Raw genomic sequence first — 24,119 nt, 5'->3', positions numbered from 1 at the left:
AACTGGACAGAAGGCCACGCTCATTTTCAACCTGCATAGGCAACATTGCTATTGTCTGGGGATGACTTCCAGTGATTTCATCATTAGTTTCAATTAGAGATTTCTTGTCTGTGCCAGGCATTTTCCTAATTTTCCTTACTTAGCTGTGTTTAATTAACAACCTCAGCAGCTGACTAACTTCTATAATTAGGAATAGCACACTTTCAGCTTTTGTAGTTAATCAATAGGTACTAAGCCCCTCCAAAACCTTTGATGATTGCACAAAGGGATTTTAACATTAAATGTAATGTAGCAAAAGTATTTATGCTGCCAGCTTACCATATTTTATCACATATGGACCAAAAATCTTTATGAAGCTATATATACAAATAGGTTGTCTACAAAAGAGTCTCTTAGTACATTACTAAAGATTTTTCCACTATCTGGACGCCACTGCCATCCCTAAACTATCTCCATATAATGTCTAACAAATCTCTAGATCTCATTTATTGCTCAACTTCGAATTGCTCCATAGTTTCTCAACGGTTTGACAACAATATTTGAGAAAGTGAGCCAGCCATCGGTAGTGTGGGGAGATCAAATCATCAGTTAGGTTAAACCAGGTGTGATGGTGGAACCACCCGTCAATGGCACTTCTGGTGGTGTCTGCATAAGCCACCCATATATAGTCATCTTAGTGGCATAAATATCCTTCGGTGGCATGGGGGAAACTCTCCATCAATGGCACTTCGGCTGGCATCTAGAAAAGTGGCATGAGGGGGAACAACTTATCGGTAGCACACTTAGTGCAGTCTGGATAAGATGGTGGCTAGGGAGGAACCATTATTGGTGGTTCTCTTCTTAATATACAGGTGAAGGGACGCTCCTGATGGAATCCAGCTAACATTGATTGTTTACAGGCTGAATCCCATCATTGAGCTCAGTGGCTCTGTCAGTGTAGATGACATGAGCCATTGAGCTCAGTAATTGGCTTCAGCGGTGATGTGCACTGTAGTCATGATATCACTGCTGCAGCCAGTAAGCAAACACCAGGGCAGCATCAGAGAGGCAATGCTGGACCCAGGGAGGGTAAGTACTGGCTCCGTTTGTTATTTTCAGCATGTGCAATCCTATGGGGAATTTTTTTTATCAAAGAAAACTTTTTCAATTCCTGAACCCTATTTGTCATATAGAACTGTCATGAGCATATGTGATGTTTTGCTCCATGGTACATGTACATAATGATGATTGCACAGAACAGCTAATTTACCAGAGCTGCAAGATGATGACTGATATTCTCACTGATCCCAGCAGTTTAGCCCCTCAATAATGACAGTGGAAAATGTAGAGTTTGACAGAGGGAGAGCGCTCCCTCTGTCAGTCCATTGACACCCTTGCATTGAAATCACAGGGTGTCAATGGGTTTCCATGGCAACTGAAGGCCTAACAATGCCCTCCAAGACTGCCATACAACATAGACTATCACCATCACCACCGTAGGTAGGGTCTACTAGGTTGTGTGTCAAACACTCATAGGATAAAGTAATGCACTGCTCTACATTACTTGTGCAGTACAACGGTAAAAAAAATGAACTGGAGTATAAGTACGTATGCTGGCAAAATAGGAGCATGTTCACATTGGCCAATAAACAGACAAAACCTAAGACAGAAGCAAAATAAACATATACCCTACTGTAAATAAATAAGTAAAAGCAATAGTCCATATAAATAACATAGGGTACTTAGTAAACACAATTTTTGATAAAAAAAAGCGTAAAAGCCATCCCTCCAGCATCAAGGTGTAGCCAAATTCGGGATGGTCCTAACCTCTAGTATTAAAACTTTACAATGTGTCAAAGTGACGTTAATGTGAATAAAGGCCAAGCAGGACCAGGTCCTAAATATGAATATCCAGTAATGGAAAGTAATTTAAACATAATGTCCAGCTCAAAGAAAGGGAAGCCACACCCTTACCTGCACTGACTGCAGAAACCTGAAACTTAACCGAAAAAAATGAACTGGAGTATAAGTTGGTATGCATGAAAAATTGCAGCATGTTCACACTGGCCATTAAACAGACAAAACCTAAGACAGAAACAAAATGAAGATATACCCTACTGTAAGTAAATAAGTAAAATCAATAGAGCATATAAATAACATTGGGCACTTAGTAAATACAGTTTTTGATTAAAAAAAAAAGCACAAAAGCCATCCGACCAGCGTCAAGGTGTAACCAAATTCAGGATACCAAACAAATGTTTATCTGGAAAGAAAATAAATGTGCCTTAAAAGCACCTATTTGATATTGCCGTATCTGTAACAATGCAGTAGAACACAACACCATTATTTATAACGCATGGTAAATGACAAAAAAAAGAAACACAATGTCCAAATTGCTGCTTTGTTCATCCCACTTCACAAATAATGAAATGAAAAAGGATTAAAAGGTTGTACGTTTCCAAATATGATAATAATAAAAACTATAACTTGTTACACAAGAAAACAAACCCTCATACAGCTCTGCAAACAGAAAGATGAAAAGTTATGGCTCTCAGAATATGATGCAAAAAGTGTTTTTCTTATTCAAAAGTAGCAAAATGTAAAAAAAAATTATACAAAATAGGCATCGCTGTCATCACACCAACTCATACTATAAAACTATATAATTATTTATCCCGCAGAGTAAACTCTCTAAGAAAAAAATTGAAAAACAATACCAGGATAGCTGAGTTTGCTCATCCACTTTAACCAGAAAAAAAAAGTGATTAAAAAGTTGAATGTATTAAAAAATGGCACCAAAATAAGCCATCATACAACTCTGTCTACGTAGAAATGAAAAAATTATGGACCTTGGAATATGCAAAAAAAAAGGATTTGTAAAAAAGTCTATTTTCGTGTAAAAGTGTTAAATATAAAACACTATATAAATTGGATATTGTCATTATAGTATCAACCTGAAGAATGAAGTTAATATGTCTATTAAACTACATAGTGAACAGTAAAATTCCAGGATTGCTGTTTCTTTTGAACAATCTGCATGTCACCTCAAAAAATTGTAATAAAAAGTGTTCAAAAAGTTGTATATACCTGAAAATGTTACCAATGTAAACTACATCACGTCACGCAAAATCCTTATACATTGAAGGAAAATTGTAAAAGGTATTATTCTCAGAATACAGTAACACAGAAACAAATTTATTTTTACCAAACAGTGTATTTATCGTCCAAAGATTAAAAATATAATGTGAAAACTGACACACACTCCATAATCAGGAGAACCAATAGAAGGGTTTGTAATATGACACAGCTAAACTCATCTGCACTGCCCCCTCCCCCATATCCTAACTCTTACAGGATCTTAGACCAGAAGATCAGAGCAGCATCATTATATCTCACAAACTGAGAAACCTGCGCTAACCTTATGGCGGACGCGTGTTATTTTTTCCTTTGAGTGTTGCTGCCTGCTTATGATTGGTCAGTATCATACAGGGAGAAGAAGTAGTCTCTCAGTGAAAACTCTGATGCTGCCTGCTTGGACTTTAAGAAAGTTAACTTATTAGGTTCCAAATACGTTGATTGCTAGTATCTCTGCAACAAAGTGAAATTTTAAAAAAACCTACAACAAAATGTTTTAGTCTGCTCTGCAGCCATTATTACATTGTGTGGCCACTTCAACATGAAAAATTTGGTGGAAAGGTTCTCTTTAAGGAATAAATGGCCAGATAAAAATTCTATCGACATCTTGCAGAGGATTTGAAATGAACTGTGAATTCAAGAAACTAGAGAAGCAGTGAACTGAAAAATAATCTCCGTGGTTCAAAGTGAAAAAATTCTCCTAAATGTTAGGCCAGTTTTACTTGTCTGACATTTCTGGTCTGAGTGTGGATGACAATGTCCGGATTGGCTACTGGTTTTCTGGTCAAAATTCAGCAGCCTCATGCAGACCTATGAAGCTAGTGAGTTTGTGTCAGTCAAGGTATTACTATAAAAAAAAACAAAGTAAATGAAGAAGTTGGTACTCAAGCGGTTGCAGAGAATGAAAATGGTCTTATTTGCAATCCTTATACAGTGGGGAAAAAAAGTATTTAGTCATCCACCAATTGTGCAAGTTCTCCCACTTAAAAAGACGAGAGAGGCCTGTAATTGACATCATAGGTAGACCTCAACTATGAGAGACAAAATGAGAAAACAAATCCTGAAAATCACATTGTCTGATTTGGAAAGAAATTTTTTTCAAATTTTGGTGGAAATTAAGTATTTGATCAATTACAAAAGTTCATCTCAATACTTTGTTATATATTCTTTGTTGGCAATGACAGAGGTCAAACGTTTTCTGTAATTCTTCACAAGGTTGGCACACACTGTTGCTGGTATGTTGGCCCATTCCTCCATGCAGAAAAAAAATTACTTTTACCTATTGTTATCACGTTTAACGGTAAGAGTGTGGAGGGCTATGCTTTTGTTGATTGCGGGGCTGAGATAAGTTTTTTAAATGCTGCCGTGGCCAAGGAGTTGGAGGTTCCTCTAATCTCCTGGGATGCTTCTATAACATTATCTTTTCTTGATAACTTTCCCCTTGCCCAGAGTATTGGGTATCGCACTGCCGAATCAGTATCTATCACCACAGGTTGTCTGCATAAGGAAAGAGGCATGCTTTTTTATTTTACAGAATCTTCCTACTGCTGTGATGTTAGGTCTCCCTTGGGTTCGCACTCATAACCCTATTATTGACTGCGAAAGGGGAAATATTGTTAAGTGGTCCTCCAACTGCCAATCCCTTTATATTATCAAGCCTCCTAAAGTAGTAGGTTCCACCTCCCAGGTCCCATGATATGTGGTAGAGTTCCCACAGATGTTCTCTGAAGAGGCCTCCCAGAAATTACCTCCACATAGAACTTGTGACTGTTCCATCCAGCTCATTGAGGGGGGAAAGTTACCTAAGGGCAGAATTTTTAACCTGTCAGAACCCGAGAGGCAAGGCACGAGGGAAGATATTTAGGAAAATTGGAACCCTACTTGGACACCTCATCTTTTTACCAGGATTGACGTATATCTTTCTAGTACAGAAAAAAAACAAAAAATAGGACCCACAGACCGTCAGTATTAAATTAATGTATAGGTAGACAAATATGCTGTGTGGCCAATCAGGGGTGGATTAAGAGTTGTCAGGGTTGCGTGCAGTTTAGGGGCATAGGTCCAATCCCAGGACCTGATATATCACGTGACATGTCACATGATTTTCTTGAGAGATCATGTGATAGTTCAAGTGATTAACAGACAGGTACTCTGGTGAACATCTGCAGATGCAAAATTACAGAGTCAGAGTCAATTTTTTTCCCTTATGCACAGCGCTATAAATAACATAGCGTTCTACATAATAGTGAATACTATGTAATAAGAAAGAGCGCTATAATTAATAGAGGATACTATTTAATAAGAAACAATGCTGTTTGCCACAACACAAAGAATTGCTCATGAATATTATAGCTGCTGCCGTCCCATCGGCAAATGAAGATAAACCCTCTTTTGCATATTGATTAGTAGAAAAAGGAGGTTGACCTTTCAGAGTAGACTGCACTGTTGTATTAAGGAGGCAGTTCCAGAGTGAAAAGTAATTTCATACTTTTTATTCTTATGTGTTTTGTGCGCGCACCAAGCAATTTTTCAAAAACAAACTACATAGCACAGTAAGTATAACAAGGAAAGGGGGTTTAAATACTGAAGAAAAAACACCAACACCTAAAAAAGGGGAACTGCCCATTTGGCGTGAACAAATAGTTAACATTGTAAAAAAATCTTATCTTGTTATAAAAGTAAATATATACAGTAATTGAGACATAACAACATGACAGGAAGGAAAAGAATCATGTTTAAAATCAATATTTGCAAATTGCATAAAAAACAGACAAATAATAATTGTCTACTTCCTTAATAAAATACAATAGGTATAAGCAGGTATTAATGCAAAGCAACAGTTTGTTTATAGACGGCACAATGAAACTTATAAGAAAAAGAACACCGTACCAATGTTAGAACCCTCCTGTCTGTATTTTCCATCTTGTGTTTTGCGGTCACGTGACCACCTTCCTTTATATTCCAGCTCCGCCCTTTTGGCTGTGCTGGACTTCAGTGTTTGACTGTTTTTCTAGCCAGGTGCTTCGGTGCCTATCTCTGTAAGTTCGCTTTGTCCTTCTGGGACCTCTAGTACCTTGTTGTCTGTTTTTATTTTTGTGTTCAGCAAACAACTTCTCTGTTTAGGAGGTGTCCCATTTTTGTTCCAGTCCTTAGTTCTTTTAAGGACCCCTCCCCTTATGCTATAGGTCTTCATTCAGACTAGCCAAGGACTAAGGCGGGTCTGTTCGCTAGGAACAGGCAGCCCGCTACATCGTAGGGATTCAGCTTAGTCTTACTGTAGGGACAGCTTTCCCCTATCTTTCCTTAGTACATGTTGCAGATCATAACAACCAACAGTTAAGCATGGTGGAGGATTCATAATTCTGTGGGGTTGCTTAGCTGTGTCTAGTACTGGAGGCCTTGACCGTATCACAGGAATCATGAAATCAGAGAATTATCAAGAGATTTCAGAGCGAAATGTCCTAGCCAGTGTAAGAAAACTTGGTTTGAGCCTTAATACATGTTGCAGATCATAACAGTAAGTCCAGCCCAAAAAACAAAAAGGAAAGAAATTCGGGGATCAGTATGGTTTCCATCTAGGATTTGGCTCAACGCTTACAGGGACTGTCTCTGGAGGTGTCCAAGCTCCAGCAACATGTGAGCAGCTGTTCCGGAGTGCATTTTGTGGAACCCAAGGTAGGACTGCCTGATGTTTTTTATGGCAAACAGCAAGATTTTTTTCCCTTTAAAAATGCTTGTTTGTTATATTTTCGCTTGAGACCAAGGTCCTCTGGGAATGAATCACAACCTAATGATCCATGCTTAAGGTCTGTAGAAGAATTTTTTTCGGCTATGGGTCTATTATATGACGATCCTGATAGAATCTCAACTGCTGAGGCAGAACTCAGGCATTTGAATCAGGAGTCAGGTGATGTTGAAAATTATTGCACACACTTTAGAAGATGGGCTTCAGAAGTCAAATGGAATGATCCTGCTCTGAAATGTCTATTTCTTGCTGGTCTGAGTGAAAGGGTTAAGGATTTGCTAATTGCATTCCCCGCACCTGAGACTCTGCAGGATGCCATGCAATTAGCTGTTTGTGTGGACAGGAGGCTGAGATTTAGACAGAATGAGGTAAAGACTCCTGTAATGCCAGGTCCTAGTCCCCAGAAAATCTGCTCTGACAGCGGAGAACCGATGGAGGTTGGGGCAAAGTCGCTCTCCTCTCAGGAAAGAGGCCGGAGGTTCGCCGAGGGATTGTGTCTTTATTGTGTTAAAGCTGACCATTTGATTAAGTATTGTGAGCTTCATTTAAGTAAAGAAAAAAAAAGGTCAGGTACGCCCGTATAGCTTGTTTACGCTCCGCAGGAGTATTTCTTTCAGGAAGTACTACTTTGCAGGAAAATTTGATTGAATTTCAGGTATTTGTGGATTGTGGTTCAACACTTAATGTGATTGATAAAGGGTTATTGGAAAAACTTAAATTGAGATCCAAACCTTTGTCATCACCTATTTCTGTGATTGCAATTGATAACACTCCCTTGAAATGTATCACTCACAAGGTTGCTGCATTTCCCCTCACTATCAATGGAGTTCACCAAGAAATTTTGGACTTGGTTGTTTTAGATAGTTTAACCTCTCCAGTCGTTCTAGGTTTGCCTTGGTTAAAACTGAACAATCCTTTACTGGACTGGTCTACTAATGTGATTAAGTCTTGGAGTCCGAAGTGCTATGATAAATGTTGTAACGGTCGCATTGCAGCTGTGGAAAAAGGGGAATTACCGGTACCTATTCAAGATTTTTGGAGGGTTTTTTCAGAGGAGGAGTCGCAAGTTTTACCTCCTCATAGGGATTACGATTGCGCCATTGAGTTTGTTCCTGGAGCTACTCTTCCCGAGAGTCGCTTGTTTAATCTGACTATCCCTGAAATAAAGGCCTTGGAGGAGTACATACAGACCTAGCCTGGCTGCTGGTCACATTAGACCTTCTAAGTCGCCTGTGGCAGTTGAATTTTTTTTTGCTAAAAAAAAGGACGGGGGTTTACGTCCATGTCTGGATTTTCGTGAAATTAATAAGATTACCGTACGCAATTCCTACCCATTGCCGTTAATTCCTGACTTGTTTAACCAGTTAGTGGGGGCCAAGTGGTTCTCTAAAATTGATCTCCGGGTGGCATACAATTTGTTACAAGTAAAGGAGGGTGATGAATGAAAAACTGCTTTTAACACTCCGGTAGGTCATTTTGAGAATCTGGTGATGCTTTTTGGTCTTACCAATGCACCTGCATTTTTTCAGAACCTTATTAATGACATCCTGAGACCTTTGATTGGTAAGAATGTGGTTGTGTATTTGGATGACATTTTGATTTATTCACCAGATCTCGAGTCCCATTGGCAGAGTGTACGTGAAGTTTTGCAGTTATTGAGTGATAATTCACTCTTTGCTAAGTTGGAGAAATGTGAGTTCGCTGTGTAGAAAATTAGTTTTTTGGGCTACATTGTCTCCAGCGAGGGCTTTGAGATGGACCTGGTGAAGGTTCAGGCTGTGCAGGAATGGCCTAGGCCTATTGGTTTGAAATTTATACAGAGATTTTTGGGTTTTGCTAATTATTACAGGAAATTCATTAAGAATTTTTCTTTAATTGTTAAGCCTCTAACCGATCTCACTAGGAAAGGTGCGAAAACGGTCCAGTGGACTAGTGAGGCCATTGAAGCTTTTAAGTATCTCAAAGAGAGGTTCAGTTCTGCCCCTATCCTTATGCAGCCTGATGAGACCAAGCCTTTTTAGGTCGCGGTCGTTGCTTCATCGGTGGGGGTCGGAGCAGTTTTGCCTCAGGAGAACAGGGATGGAATACAACCTTGAGCCTTCTTTTCAAAAAAATTTTCGGAAACCGGACTGAATTATGATGTTGGAAATCGGGAGTTGCTGGCTATTAAACTCGCGTTTGAACATTGGCGTCATTTTTTGGAAGGCACTTGATTTCCTATTCAGGTGTTCACAGATCATAAGAATTTGATCTATCTGGATGCTGCCAAGCGCTTGAATGCCCGTCAAGCTAGGTGGGCACTTTTTTTTTCTCAGTTTCATTTTTCTGTTACCTATACCCTGGTACTAAGAACGTTAAAGCCGATGCTTTATCTCGCAGCTTCTCTCCTATGGTCGGTGCCGAGGAGGAGGAGAGCATTTTACAGAAAGGAGTTGTGGTGGTGGCATTGGACTCCGTTTTGGAGAATGGGATTCTGAAAGCTGAAGATGATGCTCCATCTAACACTCCCCATGGGAGGTTGTTCGTGCCTAGAACCTTTAGGAGAGATTTGTTTGTGGAGTGTCATGAGTCTCGGTTGGCAGGTCATCCAGGAATTTCGGAGACTAAGAGACTTATCAGTCGCAGTTTTTGGTGGCCTGGATGGCAGAAGGAAGTCATCAAGTGGGTGCGTCAATGTACGGTGTGTGCTAGGTCAAAGGCTTCACATACTCCTGCTGCGGGGTTGCTTTGCCCTCTGGAGGTTCCTAGTGCACCTTGGACGCATCTCACAATGGATTTTATTACTGATCTTCCAGTGTCCGAGGGTTTTACTGTCATCTGGGTGGTCGTGGACCGTTTTAGTAAGATGTGTCATTTGGTTCCATTCATTAAGTTGCCCTGCGCCAAGACACTCGCTAAAGCGTTTGTTAAGGAGATTGTCAAGCTTCATGGTGTTCCCACGGATATTGTTTCTGATAGAGGACCTCAGTTTGTGGCTCGCTTTTGGCGTGCTTTTTGTGACAGGTTGGGAGTCCATTTGTCATTTTCATCTGGGTATCATCCTGAGTCTAATGGACAGACTGAAAGAAAAAACCAGGATGTAGAACAGTTTTTGCGTTGTTTTGTGGCGGACAATTGTAGCACCCCGAGGACTCGGCTGCTACAGGGGTATTGCACCTCAAACCAGAGGTGCGGTATTCCACTCCCGGGTAAGGATGGAGTGTGGAACAGAGCTCAGACAACTGCATGCACTACACTCACCCCATTTCCGGGGGACAGAACAACGGTACTCCCACTAGGAAGATGTGCAGGTACGACAGCGTCTGTCCCCGGCTGGAGTGGGGAGGGGGGAGGAATATCCCTGTAGTGTAGGAGCAGATAGGGGAGGTACTCTGGGTATAGCTAGGAGCCCATTGGGTGCTAGTCACCTGGGCTCACACATAGAGGGAGTATATAAGGTGGGCACCATCTGGAGACAGGGTCTGTTCTGTAGAGAGAGGAGTTCAGCCAGAGTGGGCTGACAGGGAGCTGTGGCTCCGGCTGGGCCCAGCTCCAGGGCCAGGCCTGAAGCAGAGAGAAGGAGGCAGAAAGGCCCAGAGACGCAAGGAGAGAGGGAACCCTGAGATCCCACAGGAGAACGAAAAGGGTGAAGGGTTGGCAGAGAAGGGTACCGGATCCCAAACTGGTAGAGGCTAATCATCCTCAGCCAGGAACCGGAGGTCGTGGTCAAGCTTTGGCACGACCCTCACCACATCCACCAGGAAGGCATACCACGCATAGGGCCAGGGAAGCCAGGAAAGGTTTCACCACCAAGAGGCCCGAGGGAGCCGGACATAGGTGGGTCCCTGGTGAGAACGGCCAGTAGGAAGGAAGAGAGGGGAGCTCTGGACCACGCTCTGGAACTACCTGGGAGTTGGCCGAGTCCCTGACCTGGTGGACGCAGCATGACTCGGGTGGTCCTTACTGTGCACAAGCGACCGGATAAAGAACAGTGAGTAAAGCTTTTGAAACTGCACTTCAAGCCTCCGTGTTTCGTGGTCACACCTGCACCTTCAGTACTGGGACACCCGCACCATCACTCCCCTCATCCAACTCACAATAGCTGCCCTGAGGCCATACCCCTCCCATTGGGGGTTATACCATTCACGCTGCACAATCCTACCACCGGCCTCAGCGGTCTGCCCTGCAGCGGCAGCTCCATAGCTGCATTCAACGGGTGGCGTAGTCGAACAATACAGTATCATCTGCCAAACACTGCCTCCTAGTTTGACACCCTGGGCACGGACCGGGTCACCGCCACGAGGACTACTACTCCTATTCAGATCCGGCTCCGGGTATCCCCTGAACATGGCCCAGGGGGCGCGTCAACTTTGGCGTAGTCGGCAGGATTACGTGCCCGCAACCACCGGGTACTGCGTGCCTGAAGAAAAGTTCACATGTACCGTAAGGAGAAGTCTCCCGCCAATTCCAGAGGGTCCCTGCCATCGGACGCCATCTCGGGTAATTTCCCGCCGTTTGCTCGCCATCTGCAGCCTTTTCCCGCCATCCGCAGAGTTTCCCGCCATTAGGAGACGATTCCCGCCATCTGAGACGATTTCCCGCCCTGGCAGAGCGGACGCCATTATGGGCGTGCCAGAGGGTGGCAAGAGACGACCTCCCATCGTGGGCCTGGTCCCAGAAGAGCGCCAAAAGCAAAGACCGCCCCCACCAGCAGAGACTGCAATGATAGAAATGTCCATCAGCGTGGGGGGACTGCCCCTGGAACTCACAATCACCAAGTTGCCCCGGGACCACCCTCAGTATGGGCGGATCAAGAACAAAAGAGAGAGGATGGGTGCAGCCTGGAGGAGTCTGGAGAGATCGCACCCGGAGATGGAGGGAGAGTCAGGCAGCACCGACCCCGTGGTCAGGAGCCTGTTGCAGACTGCCACCCCAGAAGGCCTGGTGGAGATCCTGGCACAGCTCCCCAGAGAAAGGGAGCATGCACAGACCGCGCTGGAGGCCTTGGCCCGGAGGATGGCCCGGGTGCAGCAAGAAACACTGGCCGAGTGGAGCAGGGAGATGGCCCAACAGGCTGGAACCCGCCAGCAGAGGACGCCACCCGCAACGAGGAGCATGCCTGCCCCTGAAGATGGTGCAGGAGGGACGAAGGCCGGAGACGACGCCGTGGAGGGAGCCACAGAGATGGAAGCAGGTAAAGGGGACGTCACCACCCCGTGCCCCGTGGCCGTAAGCCTGTCCCAGCTCCCCGTCGCAGAGCCTGAAGATCTACTCACCGCGTCCGTTGCTGCACCGCCACTGCTCCCAGCTAGGCCTCAAGCGGCAGGAGCCGCAGCCACGCCCCTTTCCGCGCCACGCTCCTTGACTCTGAGTGCGGCGAAGCAGGAGATACCACCGGCCTGGTCGCAGGGCCGAGTACCCCCGGGCGCTGCCGTCTCTAAGGTGCCCTTCACCTTCAGAGTGCCACCGGCCTGGTCGCAAGGCCTGGTGAATCCGGGCGCCGATGCCCCCACCGCGCCCTTGACCTCCACAGTGCTGCCCCTGGGTGAAGATCTGTATGCGCAGCATACCTGCCCGGATGGGCACCCTTTGTGTGGCCCCCGGAGTACATTAACCCCCAACTCCGGAGGGAACGGCCCCTGTGTGAGCCCCTGATCCCGGCTCCGGCGCCCGCCAAAATCGTTCCGCTCCCGTTGGAGGAGGCTCAGTTCGCATGGGACCCCACCGGTGAAAATCTCATGGGGTTCACCCAGGAGACCCGGGCGGCCGCAGCCCAGCGTGCGGAGTGCTGCCGACAACAACTGGAGGTCTTCAACGTAGAACGGCGAGAGAGGCGGGTCCGCGAGGAGCGGCTGCAGGTTCAAAGCGCGGAGCAGAAACGACGGACCCGACGAAACCCCCGTGCGGCCCACGGTCCCCGCGCCACCGGGACCGTAATAAAGTTTCAACTGGAGCACGGTTGGGGCTTTATCCGGGATCACAGAACCCCCGGCGACGTCTTTGTCACCCGCAGGGATGTCGAGAGCCATCTACCGGAGGGACACCGCGGACGTGACCTTTACCCGGGTGACGAGGTCACCTTCACCCGGCATCAGTGTGCCAAAGGACCGTACGCCCTTCACGTGCACCGGTTGACGGAGGAAGAGCTGCGGTATGAGGGAGATCAAGAGGACCCGGATGGGTTTGAAGACTACCCTCAGGAAGGAGCAGGAGGGCATCGTCACCAATAAGAGGTGAACAGGACTGTACAAAGTTACCCGTCGGGGTATGAGAACTGTTGTGAATTAAGAGTATGGTCCCCGTTGGGACTAGTGAACTGTTACCTGTGTGTCCCTATCCCTAACCAGGCTGAGGACTGTGAGCAGCCATTCCTAATCCCCACTGGCCGAGGACTGAGAGCGGCCAAATCCCTGTAAATAGTTGCGCTTCCTAAAGCGCCCCCTACTGGTTTTAAAAGGAACTGCTTTTAGAGATGGTTGCACTTAACCTGGTCACAAGTGGCACGGTGGCCAGGAATCAATAGTGTGTTGGTCAAGAGTGTTTTATAATGAAAAGTTATATATGCTGCTAACAGAGTTTACAGTGTTTTATATGTATGTAGAGATAATATTGTAATGTTTATTAGTGTTTAATACATGTAGTGTAAAAAGAAGAAAAGAACCTCCCATAAAGGGATGAGTTTACAGTTTATATTTTATAAGTAAGTGCACTTTAAAATGTTTGTATGTTTCTTTTGGGTTTTTACTCTTTTCCAGCCCGAGGACGTGCTGTGGTTTACCGGGGGGGAATGTAGCACCCCGAGGACTCGGCTGCTACAGGGGTATTGCACCTCGAACCAGAGGTGCGGTATTCCACTCCCGGGTAAGGATGGAGTGTGGAACAGAGCTCAGACAACTGCATGCACTACACTCACCCCATTTCCGGGGGACAGAACAACGGTACTCCCACTAGGAAGATGTGCAGGTACGACAGCGTCTGTCCCCGGCTGGAGTGGGGAGGGGGGAGGAATATCCCTGTAGTGTAGGAGCAGATAGGGGAGGTACTCTGGGTATAGCTAGGAGCCCATTGGGTGCTAGTCACCTGGGCTCACACATAGAGGGAGTATATAAGGTGGGCACCATCTGGAGACAGGGTCTGTTCTGTAGAGAGAGGAGTTCAGCCAGAGTGGGCTGACAGGGAGCTGTGGCTCCGGCTGGGCCCAGCTCCAGGGCCAGGCCTGAAGCAGAGAGAAGGAGGCAGAAAGGCCCAGAGACGCAAGGAGAGATTGAACCCTGAGATCCCACAGGAGAACGAAAAGGGTGAAGGGTTGGCAGAGAAGGGTACCGGATCCCAAACTGGTAGAGGCTAATCATCCTCAGCCAGGAACCGGAGGTCGTGGTCAAGCTTTGGCACGACCCTCACCACATCCACCAGGAAGGCATACCACGCATAGGGCCAGGGAAGCCAGGAAAGGTTTCACCACCAAGAGGCCCGAGGGAGCCGGACATAGGTGGGTCCCTGGTGAGAACGGCCAGTAGGAAGGAAGAGAGGGGAGCTCTGGACCACGCTCTGGAACTACCTGGGAGTTGGCCGAGTCCCTCACCTGGTGGACGCAGCATGACTCGGGTGGTCCTTACTGTGCACAAGCGACCGGATAAAGAACAGTGAGTAAAGCTTTTGAAACTGCACTTCAAGCCTCCGTGTTTCGTGGTCACACCTGCACCTTCAGTACTGGGACACCCGCACCATCACTCCCCTCATCCAACTCACAATAGCTGCCCTGAGGCCATACCCCTCCCATTGGGGGTTATACCATCCACGCTGCACAATCCTACCACCGGCCTCAGCGGTCTGCCCTGCAGCGGCAGCTCCATAGCTGCATTCAACGGGTGGCGTAGTCGAACAATACAGTATCATCTGCCAAACACTGCCTCCTAGTTTGACACCCTGGGCATGGACCGGGTCACCGCCACGAGGACTACTACTCCTATTCAGATCCGGCTCCGGGTATCCCCTGAACATGGCCCAGGGGGCGCGTCACAATCAAGAGGTGTGGTCTGAGTTTCTGCCTCTTGCAGAATTGCTCTTAACAATCATACATCCTCCTCTGCTGGGTGTTCTCCTTTTTTTTGTTGTACTGGGAGACATCCATCTTTTGGTTCGTTCTCCAAATTGGGGTCGGCGGTGCCGGAAGAGGAGAATTTTTCCGGTGATTTGGAGACAGTTTGGACTAATGTACATTGAAACCTTCAAGAGGCTAACAAGAAGTCCAAGAAGTATATTGACAGGAAACGTAAGGAGGTTTTGTTTACTGTGGGTGACCTGGTTTGGTTGTCCTCAAAGAACCTGCGGTTGAGGATTCCCTCTAAGAAACTGGGTCCTAAGTTTTGTGGGTCCATTTAAAGTGCTTCAGGTTGTTAACCCATCTGCGGTTAGGTTGGATGTCCCTACTTCCTGGAAGATTAATCCTGTGTTTCATGTTTCCTTGTTGAAAAAGGCTGATGTATCAGATAGGGATTCCGCTGTCATAGTTCCTCCTGTGGTGGAAGACGGCGAATATGAAATTTCTCGTATCCTGAATTGTAGATGGCATAGAGGGAGATTACAGTATCTTGTCTCCTGGAAGGGTTTCGGTCCCGAAGATAACTCCTGGGTAAGGGCGGATGATGTCTCTGCTCCTAGGCTTGTTAGAGCTTTCCACAGGAGAATTTTCTGGATAGGCCTGGGCCTGAAGGATCCGGAGGATCCTCATAAAAGAGGGGGTACTGTTAGAACCCTCCTGTTTGTTTTTTCCATCTTGTGTTTTGCGGTCATGTGACCACTTGCCTTTGTATTCCAGCTCCGCCCTTTTGGCTGTGCTGGACTTCAGTGTTTGACTGTTTTTCTAGCCAGGTGCTTCGGTGCCTATCTCTGTCAGTTCGCTTTGTCCTTCTGGGATCTCTAGTACCTTTTTGTCTGTTTTTCTTTTTGTGTTCTGCAACAACTTCTCTGTTTAGGAGGTGTCCCATTTTTGTTCCAGTCCTTAGTTCTTTTAGGGACCCCTCCCCTTATGCTATAGGTCTTCATTCAGACTAGCCGAGGACTAAGGCGGGTCTGTTCGCTAGGAACAGGCAGCCCGCTACATCGTAGGGATTCAGCTTAGTCTTACTGTAGGGACAGCTTTCCCCTATCTTTCCTTAGTACATGTTGCAGATCATAACAACCAACAGTTAAGTATGGTGGAGGATTCATAATTCTGTGGGGTTGCTTTGCTGTGTCTAGTACTGGAGGCCTTGACCGTATCACAGGAATCATGAAATCAGAGAATTATCAAGAGATTTCAGAGCGAAATGTCCTAACCAGTGTAAGAAAACTTGGTTTGAGTCGAAGATCATGGGTCCTCCAGCAAGGCAATGACCCAAAGCACACATCCAAAAGTACACAGGAATGATTGAAAAAGAAAAAATGGACTGTTTTAAAATGACCAGCAATGAATCCTGACCTCAATCCCATTGAAAATCTTTGGGGTGAGCTTAAATCTGTCATTGGGAAAAAGAACACTGCAAACATTCAAGAGCTTGAACAAACTGCAAAGGAAGAGTGGGAGAAAATTCCAGCTGAGACGTGCAAGAAGCTTATAGATGGCTGCCAGAAATGTTTGGAGGCTGTCAGCAATGGTAAAGGGTGTGCAACCAAGTATTAATTATGGGTGCCTTTATTACTGCACATGCTGTTTATTCTGTTTCTTCTTTGAAATTGCAACATGGAAGTTGAAAAACAATGTTTTATTGTCGTATTACTTCGGACCACTAATTAAAAAATCCTGAGGATATAACGTTGGTACATATCCATTTATTTCTGAAGATATTGTACAGTCTATAAAAAAAATGAAGGGGTGCCAATAATGGTGAGCAGCACTATAGATATTTATTACAGAATGCTATTTCATAGTGACAATAACAAATAGACAATAATTAAGTCCATCTACATCTCCCTTCCCCTCAATTAATTATGTCTTGTCCTCTCTCCCACCCATCACCCTCAATTCATTATAATATAATTTCTACTCTCCCACCCACATTTCATTCACTGTATTGGAAAAAAACACATTTCTTATTGTGGCTTGCGCTTACATGCTGTCGTGATGACGTCATTGCGCCGATGCCAGCTGAGGCACATCACAGAAAAGGCGACACGAGCTCCCCTAGAGTTGCACTGGCATTTTTTCTTGCCGGCAGTGAAGCTTCAGGAAAGTTCCCTGCCCAGGAGTAAACGTTGACGATGGTGGCACACAAAATATTATACTGAGGGTAATCTGGCCACTGCCCCTCCCCCCCGGATCCCCAGGCCCCAGGCGGTAACCCAAGTTGCCTTCAGTATAATCTGCCTAATGAAGGCAATATACAAACATATATATACACGATGCATCAGCACACTGCAAGTAAAGAATACATGAACCCAACTTATTTCTGTATATATTAAAAACATAAGGTACTTAGCGTTTTTTGATCAAATAGTGCAAATGCCATCCAACCACGTCAAGGTGTACCTAAATATGTATGGTCTCTATCACTAATGTCCTACCTCTCCATGTGCCAAATCAGGCCTCATCTGAATGGGGAAGTGAAAGAAAACCTCTCTGGAATATCATTCTCATTCTCTGGAATATCAGACGTGTCAAACCAGCCTTGGTTAATTATAAATTTCTGCTTTTTGTGTGATATGACAATTAGTATTAATCTTGGCATTGTGAGTGTAAGGAGATGGACAAGTGAGAAGACACACAGTTAATGCCTGCGAGTGTCTGCAAGCGGACACTGCTATCTGCTGGTCAAAGATGGTAGGAAAAGGGAAAGCAGAGAGAATCGCATTAGCAAGAACTGAAGAGTGAAGTGCATGTTCCCTCGGGGAAGAGATTGGAGGAGACACCAGTTCAGGTGATAGCTGTGGCGCAGTTAGTAATTATAAAAAGGCCCAGGAGAGCAGTGAAGGGGAGGAGTTGACGCCTGAACATGTAGCAATACTAACGTAGGGTGCAGTGAGGTTGGCTTATAGTTGCCATTACAAGTGACCATACCCGAGTAGAGAACTGAGTGATCTGAACGGGACCAAACCAAGAGAAGAAGTGAGTAAACAGAATCGGTGGCGAGTGACCACAGCTGGGTAGCTAGAAACAGAGACCAGAGACCAGAGCTAAGAGATCTGAGCTGAGGGAGCAGAGCCAGAGCCGAGAGAGAGAGAGAGAATCAGGCTGTTGAAGAAGGATGTTCTTGTTAGCTGTGACTTCCGGTGTAGACATACGGTACACAGGGGACTGGGGTGGTGCTTCAGGGGATGAAGGCGGCCAGTGTAAAGTGTGCAAAGTGACTCATTGATAAGGGACTCGCGGCCTAGCGGCGTGGCATCATAGGCCTGTATTGCGTCTCGTATTGACTAAAGAGTGACATAGAGAAGGCGGTAACGGGCCCTATAGTGACGGTGATGCACCTCAGGTTAAGGTATTAGGACCAAGACATCCCTGTCGATAATATTTGTTTATTAGTAGAACAATAGTGTGTGATTAGAATTGTGATGATTATATTATGTATAAAAGAATTGCTGTATTCTATTGTACAATAACTTATGGTCCTTTCACTTGCTTTACCCTTTATGTTGTGCCATAGGCACCATTTATACTTGTGTTAATCAAATAAATATTTGTTGGTTAAGTTACTGTGTCCTCTGCACTGTTGCATCTGCGTACCTGTTTATATGTTGATGAAACAGCAGTAATCACAATTATTGTCAATCCTTGCCACTACGGCAGGAAGGTGACTGTTAGTCAGCCCACACCGTACACTTACAGCAGATGGCGCCAAGGGGTTAGTGTGTTTTCCACTCTTGAGCCACCTTCACAATTCAGGTTTTTCCTCAAATTTGAAAAAGTCTGTTTTATTTGCAGGTGGTGAACGTATTTTGGATCCATGTGTCAGTTTTTACAATCTTTGTTGCAACCATTTTTCTTGTAGGAAAAGCATATTCTTAGCTTATTCTATCAATTAAACAATAAAATACTGACAGCACAGAGATGACTTCCGTGTGCTGTTTTTTTTTTCAATGAGCCCTTGACTTGCATTCCCGAGTTTGATCCACAACATGGATCTACGCAGGACATTTCTCTATTATTTCTTTTTTCTTTTCTTTTTGCTGACAATCGGTCTACAAAAAGGAAAGGACACGTGAAAAGACACAAAATCTTAAAAACAATTATGCAGCAGTTATTCTTCTATTACAGACAGAATACAACATCACTTAGTTTCATTACACTGAATGAAACCAATAATGACATTTACAGAAATAGAGCATGCTTAAATGAATAACCATGAGCAGGAACATAGGCCTGTAACCATTAACTACTGATGATATGTCCCTCATATTAATGTTATAATAAGATATGATACATGTTTTAATCATTTTTTTGGTTTCCAGGCAGAATGTGATCTGACAAGTGACATCCCTTTTCCTGAAAGTGATCCTCAGATGACTCAGTTCTGCCTCTAGAGAGAACATTCTTGACAAGACAACATGCTTCTTACAGCTTCTCAGCGCTCTCTTAGGAAGATCAGTAGGATACGATTCCAGTTTCTCAGCACAGTGTATCTATTGCATTGAACATTTTAAAAGAAAATTTGCTGACATTACCCTCCCTTCCCACCACTATTGCACATGCAGTGAATGGGTATAGTATACTTGGGCATAATTAAATCACCACTAAGGGAAATTTTTTTTTTTTACATTAATTCTAATTAATAATGTACTCTTCACAAATATCATAATACTACATGGTCAGGTAAAGATATGATCATTGTATTATATTATGGACAGTTTTCGGCTTGAGTACACTGGGAATTGTTATTGAAGGGCCACCTTCTATCTATCCAATAAACTGATTAAAAATAATACTCTACATATTTGAGCAAAGAGAAATAGACCATAAGTGTTTCAAATAACCCCAAGGTATATATAATTATGACACAATGTGATGACTATAAAATGGTTACTTTATTAAATATATTTAAAAAGATGCACATTGTCTAATTTCATGTATTTAATAGGCATAATATGGGCAGGTGAGGCAACAGAGGGTAGATAGAGACACTGTTGGCATCAAGTATAGGCAAAAAATGCAGTCACATAATCCAACCAATACAATCAATTAGTTACAGCAAAAAGGTGTGTGAATCAGATCTCAATAGTAATAATCATATGGCTGAAACAGCGGTCAATGTAAATATTCAATCAAGGATCAGATCATACAACACACAATGATACAAGTATTACATTAGCAAGGTTAGATAAGGCAGTGGTGGGCTGCCCCCCGAGGAAGTACGGAAACACGTGTCGGGGCTTCCCCTGACACTGTTGGTATATCTCCTTCCGGTCACTAAGTATGCCTTATCTAACCTTACTCATGTAATACTTGTATCATTGTGTGTTGTATGATCTGATCCTTGATTGAATATTTACATTGACCGCTGTTTCAGCCATATGATTATTACTATTGAGATCTGATTCACACACCTTTTTGCTGTAACTAATTGATTGTATTGGTTGGATTATGTGACTGCATTTTTTGCCTATACTTGATACCAACAGTGTCTCTCTCTACCCTCTGTTGCCTCACCTGCCCATATTATGCCTGTTAAATACATGAAATTAGACAATTTGCATCTTTTTAAATATATTTAATAAAGTAACCATTTTATAGTCATCACATTGTGTCATAATTAGTGTTGAGCATTCCGATACTGAAATATCGGGTATCGGCCGATATTCGCGGTATCGGAATTCCGATACTTAATTCCGATACTTTTACAATATCGAATACCGGAATCGGAAGTTCCCATAATGCTTGCGCTCTGCAGTGTCTCTGAAGGATGACAAGCTGGATGGCAGCGCTCAGCTGCGATCCAGCCTGTCATCAGAATGCCATCCCAGCTTGAAAGAATTCTCCTGATTGTTTAAAAGCCGGCGGGCGGTAAAAAGCCGCCGGCTTTTAAACAATCACACAGCCCCATACTGCTTCCTCGCAGCCTCCCACCCCGATCCTCCGCTCCCCCCATCCTGATCGTAAGTTAGGACCGGGCGGGGAGCGCAGCACCAAGGAGCGGGGAGCGAAGGACCCGGGTGGGGAAGCCGGCAGTGAAAAGACTTCACCGCCGGCTTTCCCGTTCTGTGCTGCGCTTTCCCGCTGGTTATTTCAAATTAATAGCTGAGGTATCAGGTGATGCCGATCAGCTGTTCATTTGAAGTAGCCGCGGTGCCCTCAGAGGGTTCATGCGAGTTCATGCTTGACTGTATTGCATGAACTCACATGAACTTTCCCACGGCCGCACAGGTCAGCCACACCTCCCAGACCATCAGCCCGTCATGATTAGTGTGTGCGCGGTGTCTGTGCGATGTCTGCGGGTGTGTGCGGGGTGTCTGTGCGATGTCTGCGGGTGTGTGCGGTGTCTGTGCGATGTCTGTGGGTGTGTGCGCGGTGTGCGCGGTGTCTGTGCGATGTCTGCGAGTGTGTGCGGGTGTGCGCGGTGTCTGTGCGATGTCTGCGTGCAGGCAGACATAGGCCGATGTGACACTACTACTCCCATCGGCCTATGTCTGTCCCCCGTCCACTCGCGCCAGTGTAATAGTGGGGAAGGGCGTAGCCTTCCCTTGGTACTGAGATAGTCAAAGGAAGTGTCCCTGAGGTCAGACCTCCCTCTCTTTGGTAGACCAAGCTAAGGGGTTAGCTTCAGTGGTCCAGTCAGTAGAGTAGAGGGGGAACTTAGTGCCCGGATCAAGCCTTGAGAGATATAAAGCTTGTTCCTGGTATAATTCCTTCTGGGCTGTAGTACCTGAAAACAGCCACAAGATGCCACTGTTCTGGGTGCAGATGTCAGGTTGAGTCTGCCAGCAAAGTTATAGACAGTGATGGGTTAAAGTTCTGTGATGACAGCTCACTGAGGGTGGGCATATTAGGAAAGTCTCTGTTTAGTTTCCAGAATCATGAAGTGATTCTTCAGTACGAGTTGAGACCGCAAGTTGTTCAGACAGCCTGATTATTGTGGCTGCTAGGGTAGACTGGAGCTCCGTACCCTCAGACAGTGGGATCCCAGTGTGCAAGTCTCCCCACACAATAGCACGAGTCCTGTCAGCCCGCCGGAGAAACTCATCAAAGCGTAGTGAGGACACGGGGCACTTCTAGTCTGCAGGAAGCAGAGGAAGCTAAATAGGACTCCAGGCTAAGACGTGGGGGAGAGATATCGGATCCAGGTCACTGTCAATACAGAGGAGTCTCTTGGGCCAGGGATTATAGCCACAGAGATGCTCCGCTTAAAGAGGGAACCAGGGCTGAAGCAGTTAACTGCGCCTGTGAGAGAGATGATTGCCCGTCGGGCCTTATCCATTATATCTGACTGTAAATATTGTATATATTCCTCTTCCCCAAGTAAAGTCCAAGTTCTGGTTAAGAACCTCGTGTCCTCTGAAATTATTGCTGCCCTGGTCCCAGAAGAAAATTGCCTGGAGACAGCCGCGATCGGATGGCTTGAAGTAAGTGAAGAGCACTACATACACAGCCACACTTCAGAGGGAGGACACGTATTGTCTGTAGGGTGCCATAGCGAGAGGGGGCTACAGCTCGCCCACGACTACCTCGCTGGGGCACCTTACACCAGCAGGATGAGCTCGATGGGAGCAGTAGCTCCCATCAGCCTGATCCTGCTATTTAAACTGCCCCATGTGCTATTTTTGCCCCTATACGTGTTTTTTTCAGTCCCCAATAAATTTTAAATACATGTCATTGGTGGCCAGTGGTTACCTACAATAAATTAGTTTATACATTACCTGTACCCGCCGATCGCCACCTAAAATAAAGTAAAAAATAAAAAACTACACCTAAACTCACCTAGACACCTAATTCCCCGAAGCCATCGATCTCCTGTAATAAAATGTAAAATAATAAACCACAACCTTATCCTTACCCCTCCGTAGTAGTCCACGAGTGTCCCACAAAGATCTCCAGTTTAGAGCAGCCACATAGAATGTGACCGCTCTGAACCACTGCCGCCGCTAGAATGACGGGGCCGTAAAGCAGCCCCGCGGGTTTCTCCGGAGTTCAGTCAGCGCTGCTCCGGTAAGCTGCTTTACGGCCCTGCTGTACCGTGAGAAATTCCCACGGTACAGCAGTGCCGTAAAGGAGGTCTCCGGAGCTGCGCTGACTGAATGCACTCCGGTGACCTCAGTCAGTGGCTCCTGCTGCCAGGAGCGGACGTGTTCCCGGCAGTGTGAGCATGCAGCAGCCATGCACAGCTGTCACCATCTCCAGATTTGACAGCTGTGTATGGGAGATCAGCGCAGGAACGTGGACAGGTAACTATTTTTTTTTAGTAAACTAAGAATTAAATAAAATGGTGTGTTTTATTTCAAATAAATTATTTTTTTCTGGGTGTAGTGTGTGTTTTTTCTTTTTAACACTTTGTAGGTTAGTAATGTGGGTGTCTTATAGACGCCCATCATTACTAACCTGGGCTTCATGGCAGCTGGCGCTGACATGAACCCCACCACTATTACCCCCTGCCACCGCACCAGGGCAGTGTGGAAGAGCGAGGCTAAGTGCCAGAATTGGCACATCCTATGAATGCGCCAAATCTGGGGCGGCTGAGGGCTGCTGTTTCTAGCCTGGGAGGGGGCCAATATTCATGGCACCCTTCCTGGGCTATTAATATCAGCCCCCAGCTGTCTGCCTAGCCTTTGCTAGCTATTAAAATAGGGAGGACCCAACGTCATTTCTTTGGGGTGGGTCCCCCATTTTAATAGCTGGTAAAGGCTAGGTAATCAGCTGGGGGCTGATATTAGTTGCCTGGGAAGCTCCGTGGGTATTACCCCCTTCCCAGGCTTCAAGCATCTGCCCCAGCCGTCTGCTTAACCTCCGCTAAAGACTAAAATTATGGGGGATCCCACGCCAATTTTTTTTTTAATAAATCTTTTATTTTAACACTAAATGACACTTGAGGAGTTAATAAAGATGCAGTCCCTAAATTATTATATATTTTTTAATTAATTTTTCCCAAAAATTTTGACGTGGGCTTTGGCATATTTTTGTATGCCAGCCAGGTACAGCATCCAGGAACGGGCTGCCCCCAACTCCCAGCTGCCTAAATGTACCTGGCCGGACACAACAATATAGGGAAGCCCTTTTTTTATTATTATTTCATGAATTTCATGAAATAAGTAAAAAAAAAAAAATACGTGGGGCTTCGCCCTATTTTTGTGTCCAGCCAGGTGCAACTAAGCAGCTGGG

The sequence above is a fragment of the Phyllobates terribilis genome, unplaced genomic scaffold (assembly GCF_046119375.1).
Source record: "Phyllobates terribilis strain yellow unplaced genomic scaffold, ASM4611937v1 Scaffold_4__5_contigs__length_816908805, whole genome shotgun sequence".
In the NCBI taxonomy this organism is placed as follows: domain Eukaryota; kingdom Metazoa; phylum Chordata; class Amphibia; order Anura; family Dendrobatidae; genus Phyllobates; species Phyllobates terribilis.
The sequence above is the reverse complement of the archived record's forward strand: the minus strand, read 5'-3'. Positions refer to the sequence as shown.